The sequence below is a fragment of the Callithrix jacchus genome, chromosome 5 (genome assembly GCF_049354715.1).
Source record: "Callithrix jacchus isolate 240 chromosome 5, calJac240_pri, whole genome shotgun sequence".
In the NCBI taxonomy this organism is placed as follows: domain Eukaryota; kingdom Metazoa; phylum Chordata; class Mammalia; order Primates; family Cebidae; genus Callithrix; species Callithrix jacchus.
Window position 1 is genome coordinate 78741218 of NC_133506.1, and position 15614 is coordinate 78756831.

The window sequence follows — 15614 nt, forward strand, 5'->3', positions numbered from 1 at the left end:
GACCAGAATGGTCTCGACCTTTTGACCCTGTGATCCACCCACCTCGGTCTCCCAAAGTGCTGGGATTATAGGCGTGAGCCACCATGCCCAGCCTAACAGCTTCATCTTAAATCGGCACCTGGGGCTGGGTGCGGTGGCTCACGCCTGTAATCCCAGCACTTTGGAAGGCCCAGGCAGGCAGATCATGAGGTCAAGAGATCAAGATCATCTTGGCCAACACGGTGAAACCATGACTCTACTAAAAATACTTAGCTGGGCATGGTGGCATGTGCCTGTAGTCCCAGTTGCTTGGGAGGCTGAGGCAGGAGAATCACTTGTACCTGAGAGATGAAGGCTGCAGTGAGCTGAGATTGCACCACTGCACTTCAGCCTGGTGACAGAGTGAGACTCCGTCTCAAAAAAAAAAAAAAAATTAACACCTGAAGACTGAATACAGATTCTATTATTACTCCTTATAAAAGAACAATTGGATTGGAAAGAAGGTACAAAATCTATGTGGATGGTCAAAAGGACAGAACAAGATGAGGATAGAGAGTCTGTGATAAAGTCAGGCTGAAAAGATCCCAACCCTTCATTGGGGGGACGTTCAAAATCTGTAAATTCACCCACAGAATAAATCTTTTCCATTGACTTCCCAGAGGCCAATGTAGCAGCTATGAATACTATTCCACCAACTCAAATTAAAATCAACACTGAGCTTCCTCCCTCCTGGAAGGCAGAAATTCCATCTGAGACAGAACTGGGGTACCTCATCTCCCCCATTCCCTCCACCATACTCAGGCTCTCCTCCATGTTCCGAAGGCCTTGCACGGAGCAGAGTGCTGGCATGGCTTTTGGTCTGTGCTTATTACTGTTGACGTACCTGTTGTTGAAACTGAAGTGGTCCTTTGATGTTTGATAGTTTTGCTTGTTTCTGAGAATCTTTGCTGAAACTATGACTTCAGAGTGTAGGGTTCACTTCTCCCAACTGTACAACTCAGCCTTTTATGGCAAGGTAGGCTGCCTTCAAATACCCAAGCTAGATACTCCTGCTGACTGTTGATCTGAGCACAATCTGAAAAACAACATTTTGGCTGGGCGTGGTGGCTCATACCTGTAATCTCAGCACTTTGGGAGGCCGAGGCAGATGGATCACCTGAGGTCAGGAGTTCAAGACCAGGCTGGCTACCATGGTGAAACCCCATTTCTACTAAAAATACAAAAAATTAACCAGGTGTGGTGGCATGTGTCAGTAATCCCAGCTACTTGGGAGGCTGAGTCAGGAGAATTGCTTGAACCTGGGAGGCGGAGATTGCAGTGAGCTGAGATCGCACCACTGCACTCCAGCCTAGGCAAGAAGAGCAAAACTCTGTCAAAAAAAAAAAAAAAAAGGAACATTTTTTAGAAAGGCAAATATCACAACTGCCATAGAAACATAAAATTAATATCTATCACATGTTTTAGTTGATTGTTAATGAGAAGACCAGTAAGATTATTAAATCAGTTCAAAGGAGATCTCAAAGAACGCACACACACATAGACAATCAAATGCTAACATCAGTTTTCTAATATATGCAAAACTGGTTAATGTCCACTGATCAACAACCAATTGCATCTCCAGTAGACAAATTCATTTGTATTTTTCTGGTCAAGAATCATTTGCATTACTATCAGTTTTCTACAACTTACATAGCAGTAAAATCGCTCAGTGGCATCAAGGCACAGATCTTTGTGGAATCAAGGAACTCAGAAGGATGTACCTAGTGTTTGATTGAAAGGATAGCCAGTGAACATTTTTGCTTATTTTAAAGTCACTTTTTAAAATTCTGACATTTGCCTACATGTGCTGAATCAAAATGTGGGTTTCAGGTAGAAATGCAGCAACTAAGTAATTTCTTACTGACTAAAGGTTGTAGTGAAAAACGAGTTGGCTCTAATTTATGGGATTAGGTGGTCAGCTAAGAGAATAAAGTGGGTCATGTTAAAGAGAGCCTCTACTGCCAGGTATGTGCATGGGAGAGGACAGGTTAGAGATTATATCCAGCTGATTCTATCAAAGGTATACATGGGGTCAGGGGAGGAGTCCTGAAAATTTTTTTTTTTTTTAATAGATGGAGTCTTGCTCTGTTGCCAGGCTGGAGTGCAGTGGTGAGATCTCGGTTCACTGCAACCTCTGTCTCCCAGGTTCAAGCAATTCTCCTGCCTCAGCTTCCCGAGTAGCTGGGAGTACAGGCATGCGCCACCACACCCAGCTAATTTTTGTATTTTTAGTAGGGATGGGCTTTCATCATGTTGGCCAAGCTAGTCTCAATCTCTTGACCTGGTGATCCACCCTCCTCAGCCTCCCAAAGTACTGGGATTACAGGCATGAGCCACCACGCCTGGCTGAAATTGGGCATGTTTTATAGAGGTTGTTTAAACAAGATACTGGCTTTGATGTGAAGGTACCAGAAATCCTAAACTTTTCATACAATGGTTTTAGGATTTGCCTTGATGAAAATTTACAGAGGAACTAAAAATAAAAGAGAACACTCACTATAAGAAGCTAAGTGTTGGATCCCTAACTTGGAGCCTGGTTTTGGTCCAATTTCCTGAAGTTTTCATTTTTCATAGGGGAAACTCAAATGCTACTTTTATCTTCTTAACCTTAGGTAGAACGCCATGCCTCCAGCTTATCAGCTTCCCCTGAAATCATGGATGGGAGCTTCTTAAAGCATAGACACACCCCACAGATCCTATAAGCATCTAGGCCACAGACTATAAATTTTATTTTATTATTTGTCTTATATCTCCCCTGTATCTATTGAGATTATCATAAACATTTTCCCTCTTAACTTTTTACTTATATTTTTAATTTTGAAATAGTTTTAGATGCACATAAAAATTGTAAAGATAGTATAAAGAATTCCTGGATACCCCTCACCCAGTTTTGTATGTTACTGTGGTACATTTGTTAAAACTGAAAAACAGACATTGCTCCATTACTATTAAATTAACGCCAGACTTTATTTGGATTTCAATGATTTTCTATTAATGTTTTCTTTCTATTCCAGGATCTAGTTCAGGACACCACATGACATTTAGTTTTCATGTCTTCCCAGGCTTCTGTGGTCTGTGAGTTTCTCAGTCTCTTCTTGTTTTTAGTGACCTTGAGCATTTTGAAGAGTACCGGCTGGGCATCCTGTAGATTGTACCCCAGTCTGAGTGTGTCTGATGTATCTTTCTCCTAATTTGATTGAAGCAATGGATTTTTGGGAATACAGCCATAGATATGAAATGCCCTTCTCATTACATCGTATCAGAGGGAAACTTGTTCACTTAGTTAAGGTAATGTTGGCAAGGTCTCTTCATTAGAAAGTCACATTTTTATTCTTTTCTTCTCTATTCATTGGAACTGAGCCACTAGATGATCTGTAATTTCTAATTCCATCCTTTAAAATGACTTGGAAATTTTGTTTGTTTGTTTGCATGAAAGTTCTGGATAATTCATTCATAACACCATTTGGGCCTGAAGTCTTTTTGGAAGTAAAATTTTAAAAACCTTTAAAAAATTTTTTCATGATTTCTGCTGTGGGTTTGATGGCTCAAACCTATAATCCCAGACCTTAGGGAGGCTGAAGCAGGAGGATTGCTTCAGCCCAGGAATTAAGGCTGCAGTGAACTATCATCTTGCCTCTGCACTCCAGCCTGGTTGACATAGCGAGACACTGTCTCTTAAAAAAAAAAAAAAAGTAAGACCGCCGAGACCGCGTCCGCCCCGCGAGCACAGAGCCTCGCCCTTGCCGTTCCGTCGCCCGTCCACACCCGCCACCAGCTCACCATGGATGATGATATCGCTGCACTTGTCGACAAAGGCTCCGGCATGTGCAAGGCCAGCTTCGCGGGCGACGATGCTCCCCGGACCGTCTTCCCCTCTATCGTGGGGTGCCCCAGGCACCAGGGCGTGATGGTGGGCATGGGTCAGAAGGACTCCTACGTGGGTGAGGAGGCCCAGAGCAAGAGAGGCATCCTGACCCTGAAGTACCCCATCGAGCATGGCATTGTCACCAACTGGGACGACATGGAGAAGATCTGGCACCACACTTTTTACAACGAGCTGCGTGTGGCTCCTGAGGAGCACCCCGTGCTGCTTACTGAGGTCCCCCTGAACCCCAAGGCCAACCGTGAGAAGATGACCCAGATCATGTTTGAGACCTTCAACACCCCAGCCATGTATGTGGCCATTCCAGGCTGTGCTTTCCTTGTACGCCTCTGGCCATACCACTGGCATCGTGATGGACTCCGGTGACGGGGTCACCCACACTGTGCCCATCTATGAGGGTATGTCCTCCCCCACGCCATCCTGCGTCTGGACCTGGCTGTCCGGGACCTGACTGACTACCTCATGAAGATCCTCACCGAGCGCGGCTACAGCTTCACCACCACAGCTGAGCGGGAAATCATGTGTGACATCAAGGAGAAGCTGTGCTACGTCGCCCTGGACTTCGAGCAGGAGATGGCCATGGCGGCCTCCAGCTCCTCCCTGGAGAAGAGCTATGAGCTGCCCAATGGTCAGGTCATCACCATCGGCAACGAGCGGTTCCGCTGCCCTGAGGCACTCTTCCAGCCTTCTTTCCTGGGCATGGAATCTTGTGGCATCCACGAAACTACCTTTAACTCCATCATGAAATGTGACGTGGACATCCGCAAAGACCTGTATGCCAACACAGTGCTGTCTGGTGGTACCACCATGTACCCTGGCATCGCTGACAGGATGCAGAAGGAGATCACCGCCCTGGCACCCAGCACAATGAAGATCAAGATCATTGCTCCTCCCGAGCGCAAGTACTCTGTGTGGATCGCTGGCTCCATCCTGGCCTCGCTGTCCACCTTCCAGCAGATGTGGATCAGCAAGCAGGAGTATGATGAGTCCGGCCCCTCCGTCGTCCACTGCAAATGCTTCTAGGCGGACTGTGACTTAGTTGCGTTACACCCTTTCTTGACAAAACCTAACTTGCGCAGAAAACAAGATGAGATTGGCATGGCTTTATTTGTTTTTTGTTTTGTTTTGTTTTTTTTTGGCTTGACCCAGGATTTAAAAACTGGAACGGTGAAGGTGACAGCAGTCGGTTGGAGCGAGCATCCCCCAAAGTTCTACAATGTGGCTGAGGGCTTGATTGTGTACATTGTTTTTTTTAAGTCATTCCAAATATTGTGAGATGCATTGTTACAGGAAGTCCCTTGCCCTCCCAAAAGCCACCCCATTTCTCTCTAAGGAGAATGGCCCAGTCCTCTCCCAAGTCCACACAGGGGAGGTAACAGCATTGCTTTTGTTGTAAATTATGTAATGAAAATATTTTTAAATTTCGCCTTAATACTATTTTTATTTTGAAAGATTTTAGCCTCTGGCTATCCCTTTTTTGTCCCTCGAGATGTATGAAGGCTTTTGGTCTCCCTGGGAGTGGGTGGAGGCAGCCAGGGCTTACCTGTACACTGACTTGAGACCAGTTGAATAAAGTGCACACCTTAAAAATGAAAAAAAAAATTTAAGATTTCATTTCTATAAAGGTCTTCTACATCTTCTAAATGTCAGAGTTTTGGGTAATTAAAAAAAATAAAATGATCAATTTCATTGTGATTTTGAAATGTAATAGATAGTGTTTTCCTAGCATATTTTTATTCTTGTATGTATGTTTGGTATCTTTTTTTCTGGATTTCTAATACAGGTATAAATTTTCTTTTCACGAGTAGGCATGCTATTTATGTTGTTTAATTTGTGGAGGAAGTGGTAGGGGCTTCCAGATTTGTAAATCTAATGCATGAAAGCCCAGTGATGGGAATTGTAAGGTATAAGTCTTGCAAAAGTGAGCTTTGCGAGGCTTGAGCTTACTTCTCTTAGAAGCTCTTTTTGGCAGATATTCTAGTTTGGAAGTATAGAGGCACCATGGAACCCTGGGAGAGATAGAGGACTATTGTTTCCACCCTTCAGTGCTACTTCCCAGGCTACTTTCTGCTAATAGCTACACAAGATTTGGTTATGTTTTCTGCAAAGGGCCTTCTGCCCAGCTTGAGAATTACAGATATTTTTACCACTCTCCTGATAGGATCAGATATTTGGGGGTATTTGGGCAGGAAAAAAATCATAGAATGTGAAGTCTGCATAGAACCTCTAGTTCAAGGCTATCTTCCTTCCTCCTCATTTTCTTTTATTATGAATCTTTGTTTCTTTTTGTTAATTTTACCTTAAGTTCTGGGATACACGTGCTGGACGTGCAGGTTGTTACATAGGTATGCATGTGCCATGGTGGTTTGCTGCACCTATCAACCCATCATTTAGGTTTTAAGCTCCACATGCATTAGGTGTTTGTCCTAATGCTCTCCTTCCCCTTCACCCCCACCCCTCAACAGGCCCCAGTGTGTGATGTTCCCCTCCCTGTGTCCATGTGTTCTAGTGTTCAACTCCTCCTAATGAGTGAGAACGTGTGGTGTTTTTTCTTCTGTTCCTCTGTTAGTTTGCTGGAGATGATGGTTTCTAGCTTCATCTATATCCTTCATTTCTCCTCATTTTAAGATATGAGAATAGGGCTAAGTAAGGTCAAAAGATAGTAAGTAAGATCACAGAAAAAAATCAGTGGTGAAATTAGGACCTGCACCCCGATTTCTTTACTCCTGGTACAGTGCTCTCTCTTAAAGCCACACTGTCTTCGCTTTTGACCTAACAGACCTAGAGGCCATCCACACAGAGAAAAGACAATGATCAGTGTGGTGGAGTTTAAACACTCTAAGTCCAGGGAAAGTGTCATAGAGTGCGTGCCTCTGGACTCTGTCGTGGAGATGGAATTGCCGCGGGACCTGTCCCAGTCAAATCGCTCATAAAGGTCTGACCCTGCGAATCTCCATCAACTGCACTTTACAAATCCCCAGGGAAAACAAAGGCATATTTGGAGGAGTTGCTTTATCTCTTCAATCTACTTGTGAAGTAGTCCTGAACTTTTAGAGCAGAGCCAAGGGCTGGGACACTTGCCAGTCCATATACACAGTGTCCATCTGTAGGGATAGACTAGAATTCAGGCTAAATGGAGATTCCCTCTTTTGGCTGCTGTGTGCTGTCTCAGACTGTGTATCTTGAAGCGGGATCCACATTCTTGGCAGGTCAGCTGTGAAACGTGTTTGACATTGGTGGAAAAGGGCAGTTCTCAGATCCAGGAGCCTTGCTGCTTGTCTGTCTGTACTCCTGAGGAACCCTGTGGCAGGAGCCAACTTTTTGCGAGTCTGTTTGGCTTTCTCTTTGACACTGATGGAGCAGGGTAAGCTGACTCCAGGCTCAGAAAGGTCCCTTCCCTCCACTTTGTGTAGAACACGTACAAACCTGCCTATGTGGCAAATGGATATGTTCAATGCCTATTAGAATTCACTTGTCACAAAGAGAGTAATGGGAAATGCAAAAGGAAATGAAGGTTATGCCATGATGTTATGGATGACAAGGATTTAATGAAGATCATTTCTTCTTTTCTCAACCTCTAGGACCCAGGTTTGTTGATTTGTTTATACCGCTTTCCATCTGTGTGTAGAATCACAGTACAGTGGGACAGATTTTAGACCTCGAATTCTGGGATCCTGGCATTAAGCCCAAAATAGGTCTGGGATTTCCCTCGAACACCTACCGCTTTAATAATTTCTGATGGCCCACCTGGAGTCACCTTACACTGTTCCCCAGGTAAATAAACCAACCGGCCTGGAGTGGAAGCATCACATTCATAAGGACACAAACAGAGAAAATGAACAAAGGTAAGAAAATGCCTTCCCCTGAGACTGTGCCTATACTTTGTCAAATCGATTCCTGGGGATGCTGTGAATGGTGTTCCCTCAAATCATGCCCCATGTCCTCTTCCTGCTCCGGCTAAGACAAGTTGACTGATAGGGTCCACTGCAGTCTAGAGATATGCAAGAGAGGTCAGAGGTCACACTGGGTAAAGCAAAACCATCTGCTTTAGCAAAGCATGCACACAGTGGAATAAGGGAAGGGACAGGCAGGTGATGGAGCAACTCTCTCATGACAGACATTCAGCGTAGCTCAGAGGACCTGTGCTAACCAAGTGGCTTTAAATCTGTTTCTCCTCCCATGCCAGCAGTGACGGGTACCTGACAAGAGGCTACCCTAACTTTGGTCACTTCTAGAAGAAATGGAAGTGAGGGAGGGACAGGATGGGCAAGGAATGTAGGAAAAATGCGGATAAATGAGACTTCCCAGGCCTGGATTCTGCTGTAAAATTATGGGAAATTTCCCCTGGTCGGAGGCTTTACTGAGCAGCTTACTTATTCAGCTAATATTTATACAGAAAAAAAGAAATCAACAAGGCTCTAGCTTTAAATGTTCTATTATCTCTTCTTTTTTTTTGAGACAGAGTCTCGCTCTGTCACCAAGCGCTGGTGCAGTGGCTCCATCTCAGCTCACTGCAACCTCTGCCTCTCAAGCTCAAGCAATTCTCCTGCCTCAGCTTTCCAAGTAGCCAGGACTCCAGGCACGTGCTACCATGCCCAGCTAATTTTTGTATTTTTTAGTAGAGATGGGGTTTTACCATGTTGGCCAGGATGGTCTTGATCTCTTGACCTCGTGATCCGCCTACCTTGGCCTCCCAAAGTGCTGGGATTACAGGCATCAGCCACTGCGCCTGGCCTATCATCTCTTATCTGTAGTCATTTTTTTTTGTTCTTTTTATAAATATAGAAGTTCAAATCTGCACAAAGATGTATATTTTTCATGCTGACATCTTTGAGAGTCTTTGATCTTTTCACGCCTCTATGTATATACTATTGGAACATGTATACAATCTTGCAAATTAGAGGTGAACCAGATTATTATCCTACGTTCAAAGTTCTGTCATATCTGCAATTTCAATTTGAAACTGTAGCTATGAGAGAGACTTCAGGGAAAAATATTGAAGTAGCTTCTGAAATATTTGCTTAATACTAATTTTAGAATTTTTAGAAAACACAAAAAAGAAATATTAAGAAATTAAAAATCATGATTCTATCATTTAGACTTTATCACTTGGTGTATACAATTCCAGTCTCTCTTTTTGGGGAGGATGTATAGATATATTAAGATAAAATAAAATTTTAAAAAAGATACCTTTAAGAGTACTTTTACATGTTTTAAACTTTTAAAACTACTTTTTCTATTATGTTATCTTAATGGGTATATATCATCACACCATACGGCTATACCATAATCTATTTAATGAATCTCCTATTGTTGGAAACTTAGATTATTTTCAATCATTTATCATTGCTGGCAGTACTATGATGTTAATCGTTGTAGTTATATCTTTATGCATAGTCATGATTTTTATTTTTTTATTTTGAGATGGAGTCTTGCTCTGTCACCCAGGCTGGAGTGCAGTGGCATGATCTCTGATCACTGCAACCTCCACCTCCTAGGTTCAAGCAATTCTCCTGCCTCAGCCTCCTGAGTAGCTGGGACTACAGGCACACACTGCCACGCCCGGCTGATTTTTTTGTATTTTAGTAGAGATGAGGTTTCACTGTGTTGTCCAGGCTGGTCAGGAACTGAACTCAGGCAGTCCACCCACCTTGGCCTCCCAAAGTTCTGGGATTACAGGCACGAGCCACTGTGCCTGGTCATGATTATTTCTTTATGATAAATTCCTGGAAGTAGACTTGCCGGATCAAAATGTAGGCAAAGATTCTAAAACACAAAAAGATTGCCTAAAAGTTGTATAAAATTTATCTTCCCACTACCTATTTGTGAGAAGGCTCATTTTCTTCTATACATGACAATAACTGATACATTATTATTTTTTACTAATTTGATAAATAATAAATACTAAACTGTTGTCTTTTTTTTTTTGAGATGGAATCTCCCTCTGTCATCCAGGCTGGAGTGCAGTGGTGTGATCTCAGCTCACTGCAACCTCCATCTCCCAGATTCAAGCAGTTCTCCTGCTTCAGCCTCCTGAGTAGTTGGGACTACAGGTGCATGCCACCATGCCTGGCTAATTTTTTGTATTTTTAGTAGAGACACGGTTTGTGTTAGCCAAGATGGTCTCTTGTGATTCACCTGCCTCTGCCTCCCCAAGTGCTGGGATTACAGGTGTGAGCCACCATGCCTGGCCTCCATTGTCTTACTAAGCTCTTAATTGCTAACTAGTGAGGATACATTTTGTATGTTTACTGTTAATTTAACTTTTGTGGGTTTAAATTAGATGTTCATGTTTTTAAGTTTTTGTTTTTTAAACTACTTTGTAAATAGTCAACTTAATTGCATCATCTTATTAGTTGAATAATGTCTTAGTTCTTGCTTTTAGATTTTTTTGAGCAAATTACAACAATGGCAATTTCTGGGAAGATTACAACTATGGAATTTTCAAATGATGGTAACTCATTCCTCTGTTTCAATGTTTATACTTTTCTTTTTCTTAGTTCATTGGCTGAAACCTCTCTTTGTTCTTTGCTTCAAATCCTTGGAGAATGTCTTGAGCTGGTGTTAATTCCTGATTAATTCTCTTCAGTACGAAATATGTTGCTCATTACCTCCACTGTGTTTTAAAATTTTGTGTTTATATTTTCCATCTCCAGGTAGTTTTTTTTTTTATTTCAGCCTTTTTTCTGTTTCTCTTCCAGTTTTATAGATGCAATTTGCTCTTCACTCTCATTGAGATTCCATTCAGAGGCAGTTAGTTTATTTACCTTGGGAAAAGAAGTTTAAGATCAGACTGGGTATGCTAACACATTTTCCTGAAAGTTTTCTCTTATTTCCTGGACTAACACATGTTTTAACTTACGAGTTCTCTTCTTTTGAATTGCTAGATATTTTCATTTTATTTTGTGATGTTTCTTTGTTCATTCTTACAGCAGCAATGTTATGTTTGTCCAGAATGAAGAGTAGAGATGGCCTTTGTCAAACAGAGAGGGTGTTTATTCAAACTCTTTAGTCCTGAAGTTGAGAGCCAGCTTGACTGTGTCCTCACTTTTATTAGTGTGTTCTTGGTGTTAACTAGAGTCTGCATGTTTCTAACTCTTGCTCGTTTTATCAGAGAAGCTGATTAATATGGATCCTTCATTGACTGCCCCTGGCTTGCCTGCCCTATTAGCTACTGTGGTAACTCAGACTTAAGGGTCATCTGTAGTGACTCCTGCTTTCAACATTTCCTTTTTGGTTATCTCTTAAATGTCAAGGTTCTGTGAACTCTACCTTTGTCCTCTTTTCTCCTCATTCTTTAAACTTTTCATTATGTCACTTCATACACGGCTTCAATGATCTCCTACATGCAGAAGACTCCCAAGACAGTATCTCCAGCCCAGGCACTCCTCTTAAATATAAAACTGGACATGTCCATGTGGCTGTCCCTCAGCTGATCAAGAAGAGCATGCGCAAAAATGATTTACTGCAGAAGAAGCTGTCTTAATCAAGCTTCATTACCCAATTTCTGGGTTGAACATATTCATTCAATCCTCTCTGTAAGTCACAGTGACAATGGCAGCGGAACTCTGGTGAGCTCTGGTACTACATCTACCCTTCTGTTTCCACTGGCGTGTGCTCCCGAAGAGTGAGAGTGGTTACTCTCAAACTTGGTTATGTAAGTTAACCTGGTACTGAGACTTGTCATGTAAAATAATGAAATTTGAACGAGAAGGGCTGTTGATGCTATGAAACCATATTGGAAGCTTTGTAAAGACTTTGATAAAGGGAATTTACTTTAAAAAATGCTGTGAAACTGGATATGGATTGGTTAAGAGTGAAGGATTAAAAGAAAAACAACAAACCTCTGTTAGAAAACCCAGAGAACTTTGAATTTAGATTGATTTACAAGTGTCTCTAAGTTCCCACTCTACTTCAAAGATATCAAAACTGAGAATTACAGGTGATTCATTATGTGTATTGCTTCTGTGAGAAAGGTGAGATAAAACCCTTCTAGCTAACTTGCTCAAAGCCCTTGGCCCTATATCAAATGATTGGTGATTCATTGATACATTTGAATGTTAAGATAAAATGAAATGTTTAAGACGTGCATATTTCATTTTCAGAAATTATTCTCTTAAAAAAATATTTTCTTTTGAGACAGTCTTGTTGCCTGGGCTGGAGTGCAGTGGCACAATCTTGGCTCACAGTAACCTCTGTCTCCTGGGTTCAAACAATTCTCCTGCCTCAGCCTTCCAAAGTAGCTGGGAACAGGTGCCCACCACCACGCCTGGCAAATTTCATGTTTTTAGTAGAGATGGGGTTTCACCATATTGGCTAGGCTGGTCTCGAACTCTTGACCTCAAGTCATCCACCTGCCTTGGCCTCCCAAAGTGCTGGGATTACAGGCCCACCATACCTGGCCCAATTTTCAGAAATTATTCTCCTATCATTGATCTCTTGATCAATTATGAGTCCTGATTTATCAAAGTAGAGGGCTTATATTATTTGTATCTTTTATTCCCTTGTACTCTGTCCTAGCAGAAATCCAGCATGCAGTTCAAGCTCTATAAAACTCGAGCTGCTGAGCTGGTATGCCAGTGAGCTAGCTGCAAAGGCTGGCTTGGATCTGCACTATCACAGTTCTATATAATTCTCTAACATTCTCTTGCAGTTTTTGCAGACACAGAAGAGGGGGCATCTTTAGAGAAGTTTCCATTTTTAGAGATGGTTATTGGTAAAGCCTTTTTAGCTCGTAGTTTTTACACTTTCTGCTTCATTAAATGTCCATATTTACCATCATGGTTCCCAAGCACTTGTCAGTTCCTATTGGTAGGGGCAGTAAATTTGGCACAGCTTAGAGAACTATCCTTCATTTTCCCCATTAGCTACAATCTAAGACAGAATTGTCCATATGGACACAACTTTATAAAGAGCAAATAAACAGCATATTAAAAATATTAAATATAAAATAGTACTAATATAGTGGTAAATGTAAGTGTGCAAAACTCGTTTAATCACTGGCCTGAGCTCAGTAGAGTTCATATGAAAAGAGTTTTTTATTTTTCACTCTAAATGATGCCTCCAGTCTTACTTTCAGCCACATTTTTCTGTTTTTTAATGAATCTTGGGCAGAGATCATAATTTTGGGGTGATTTGTCACTATCAAAATTAAGTCCAGGGAGCTGGGTGTTACAGGTAGCTTAAACCTGTAATCCCAGCACTTTGGGAGGCCAAGGCAGGTGGATCACCAGGTCAGGAGTTTGAGACCAGCCTGGTCAACGTGGTGAAACCGTGTCTCTACTAAAAATACAAAAATTTAGCTGGGCAAGGTGGCAGGTGCCTATAGTCCCAACTACTCGTGAGGCTGAGGATGGAGAATTGCTTGAACCCAGGAGGAGGAGGAGGTTCCAATGAGCCGAGATTATGCCACTGCACTCTAGCCTGGGTGACAGAGCAAGACTCCATCTCAAAAGAAGACAAACAAACAAGAAATTAAGTCCAGGGACTTCTGCTCTGGCCATGATGAAGTAACTAGTACTAGATTTACCCTTCTATCAGAAACAACTAAAAAGTAAGACAAAATATATGAAACAGTGGTTTTTGGACATTAGACATCAGGTAGCAGAGGACAGGGATCAGAAGGGGGGAAACACAAATGGTGAGCCCTGTGATGACCCCAGCTTACTACCTGGAGATGGTCTCCAGGCTGCAGCACAGGGAAAGGAACTCAGCGGGGCTGATGATCTCTCTGTGTTGATAAGACAGAGATGGGAGTGTGGGAATACAAGGCAGCTATATGTACAAAAGAGGAGAGGGCTTTATGGAGAGAAAGCTCCAGAGATTTGCAGAAGGTCCCCCCTGAGCCTTAGATGAGGGCTGAGTAGCTCCTGTATGTGAAGAAATGTCCCCAAAGCTGGGGAAAGAACCACCCCGAAGGACTAAAGGAAACAAATCCCCGTGTTCTAGATTTGAGGGTATATTAGAGATACAAAGGAAGACATGGGAAGACCAGGGACTCTGAGCTTCAACAGGACATAGATGAGGAACTGCGTTATGGAGGACTCATCCTTGGGCAGAGGACTTGCTCCACGGCCCAGGCTGGAGTGTAGCGGTATGATCGTGGTTAACTGCAGTCTCAACTTCCTGGGCTCAAGTGCTCTTCCTAAATAGCTGGTACTAAAGGTGCACAGCACCATGCCTGGATAATGTTTTACAATTTTTCTAGAGACAGGGTCTCACTATGTTGCCCAGGCTTGAGTGTCCTTTTAAAAAAGTAGATTATATATATGTATGTATTTGTTTTTGAGATGGAGTCTCGCTCTGTCACCTAGGCTGGAGTGCAGTGGTGTAATCTCAGCTCATTGCAACCTCCACCTCCCAGGTTCAAGTGAGTCTTCTGCCTTGGCTTCCCAAGTAGCTGGGATTACAGGTGCCTGCCACCACACCTGACTTTTTAAAAATTTTTTATATTTTTAGAAGAGACGGGATATCACCATGTTGGCCAGGCTGGGTTTCAAACTCATGACTTCCAGCAATCTATCCACCTTGACCTCCCAAAGTGCTGGGATTATAGGTGTGAGCCATCGTGCCTGGTCTAAAAGTAGATTTTAAACTGGAGTACAACATGCCAATAGAAATGTGTACTAATCATCAAGTGCTCATTGAGTTTTCACTAGCACACTTGTGTAAACCAGATTATGAAATAGCTCTTCAGAAGCTCCTTTTGCACACCTCCCAATCATTAACACTGCTCCCCGCAAAGGCCACTATCGTCCCCCACCCCCATCCATCACCGTCACCAAGGCAAACCTTCCTCCTCAGCTGGACCCGTTTACAATCCCCTCTGGAGCTGCTGCTTCTCTGACTGACACTGCTTGGCTCGGTGCTGGGTGGCAGGTGTCCAAGTGCTGGCTGTCTTAGGGGTGCTGCTTGAGTTCTTTGGAAGACCCTGTGGGGTCTCCCCACTGCCCAGTTCCCTGACACAGGCACTCTGGCTCTGGACTGATGTCCATTCTTCGTCAGCTCCATTATTAAAGTCTGCTCGCCTGGCAGGCAGCCCTCTTGGTGGGGTACTGGAAAAATGGCTCGAGCCCAGCTACATTCCACAGCGTCCACTCAACCCATGGGAAACTTATGTATCCTGGCTATGCCAGTGGGCCAAAGGCTGCTCCACGACCCCCTCCCAGGCTTCCATTTCCCTCCAGCTCTCTTTTGGCTTGTATTAAGGCTATGATGGATGGAGATCTCCAACTGGAGAATGGAATGCCAGTGCCTGTACCCCTTCCTGCAGGCCCCCATCATTACTGTAGGAGATGATCTCGGATAATGCCCGTCACTTGGCTTTGGGGGAGAGTGAGGAAAGCCACTCCTTGTCATGAGGCTGACAATGGCCTATGCCTAATCAATTCTCCCTGACTCATTCTCCTTTTATTTTGAAACAAAGTCTCACTGTCACCCAGGCTGGAGTGCAGTGGCAGGATCACGCTCACTGCAACCTCCATCTCCCAGGTCGAAGTGATTCTCATGCCTCAGCCTTCCGAGTAGCTGGGATTACAGGTGCCCACCACCACACCCAGCTAATTTTTGTATTTTTAGTAGAGATGGGGGTTCACCATGTTGGCCAGGCTGGTCTCAAACTCCTGACTTCAGGTGATCCACTCACCTCGGCCTCCCAAAGTCATTCTCCTTTTAAAGGGGAGTGAGGTAGGGAGTGTCTGTGAAGCAAAGACAG

At 43.2% G+C, this 15614-nt stretch overlaps 1 pseudogene; it reads left to right on the top strand.

Annotated features, from left to right (window-relative positions):
• The first annotated feature begins 3714 nt into the window (after positions 1-3714).
• Positions 3715-5463, top strand: LOC100385804 (actin, cytoplasmic 1 pseudogene; annotated as a pseudogene).
• The last annotated feature ends 10151 nt before the right edge of the window (positions 5464-15614 follow it).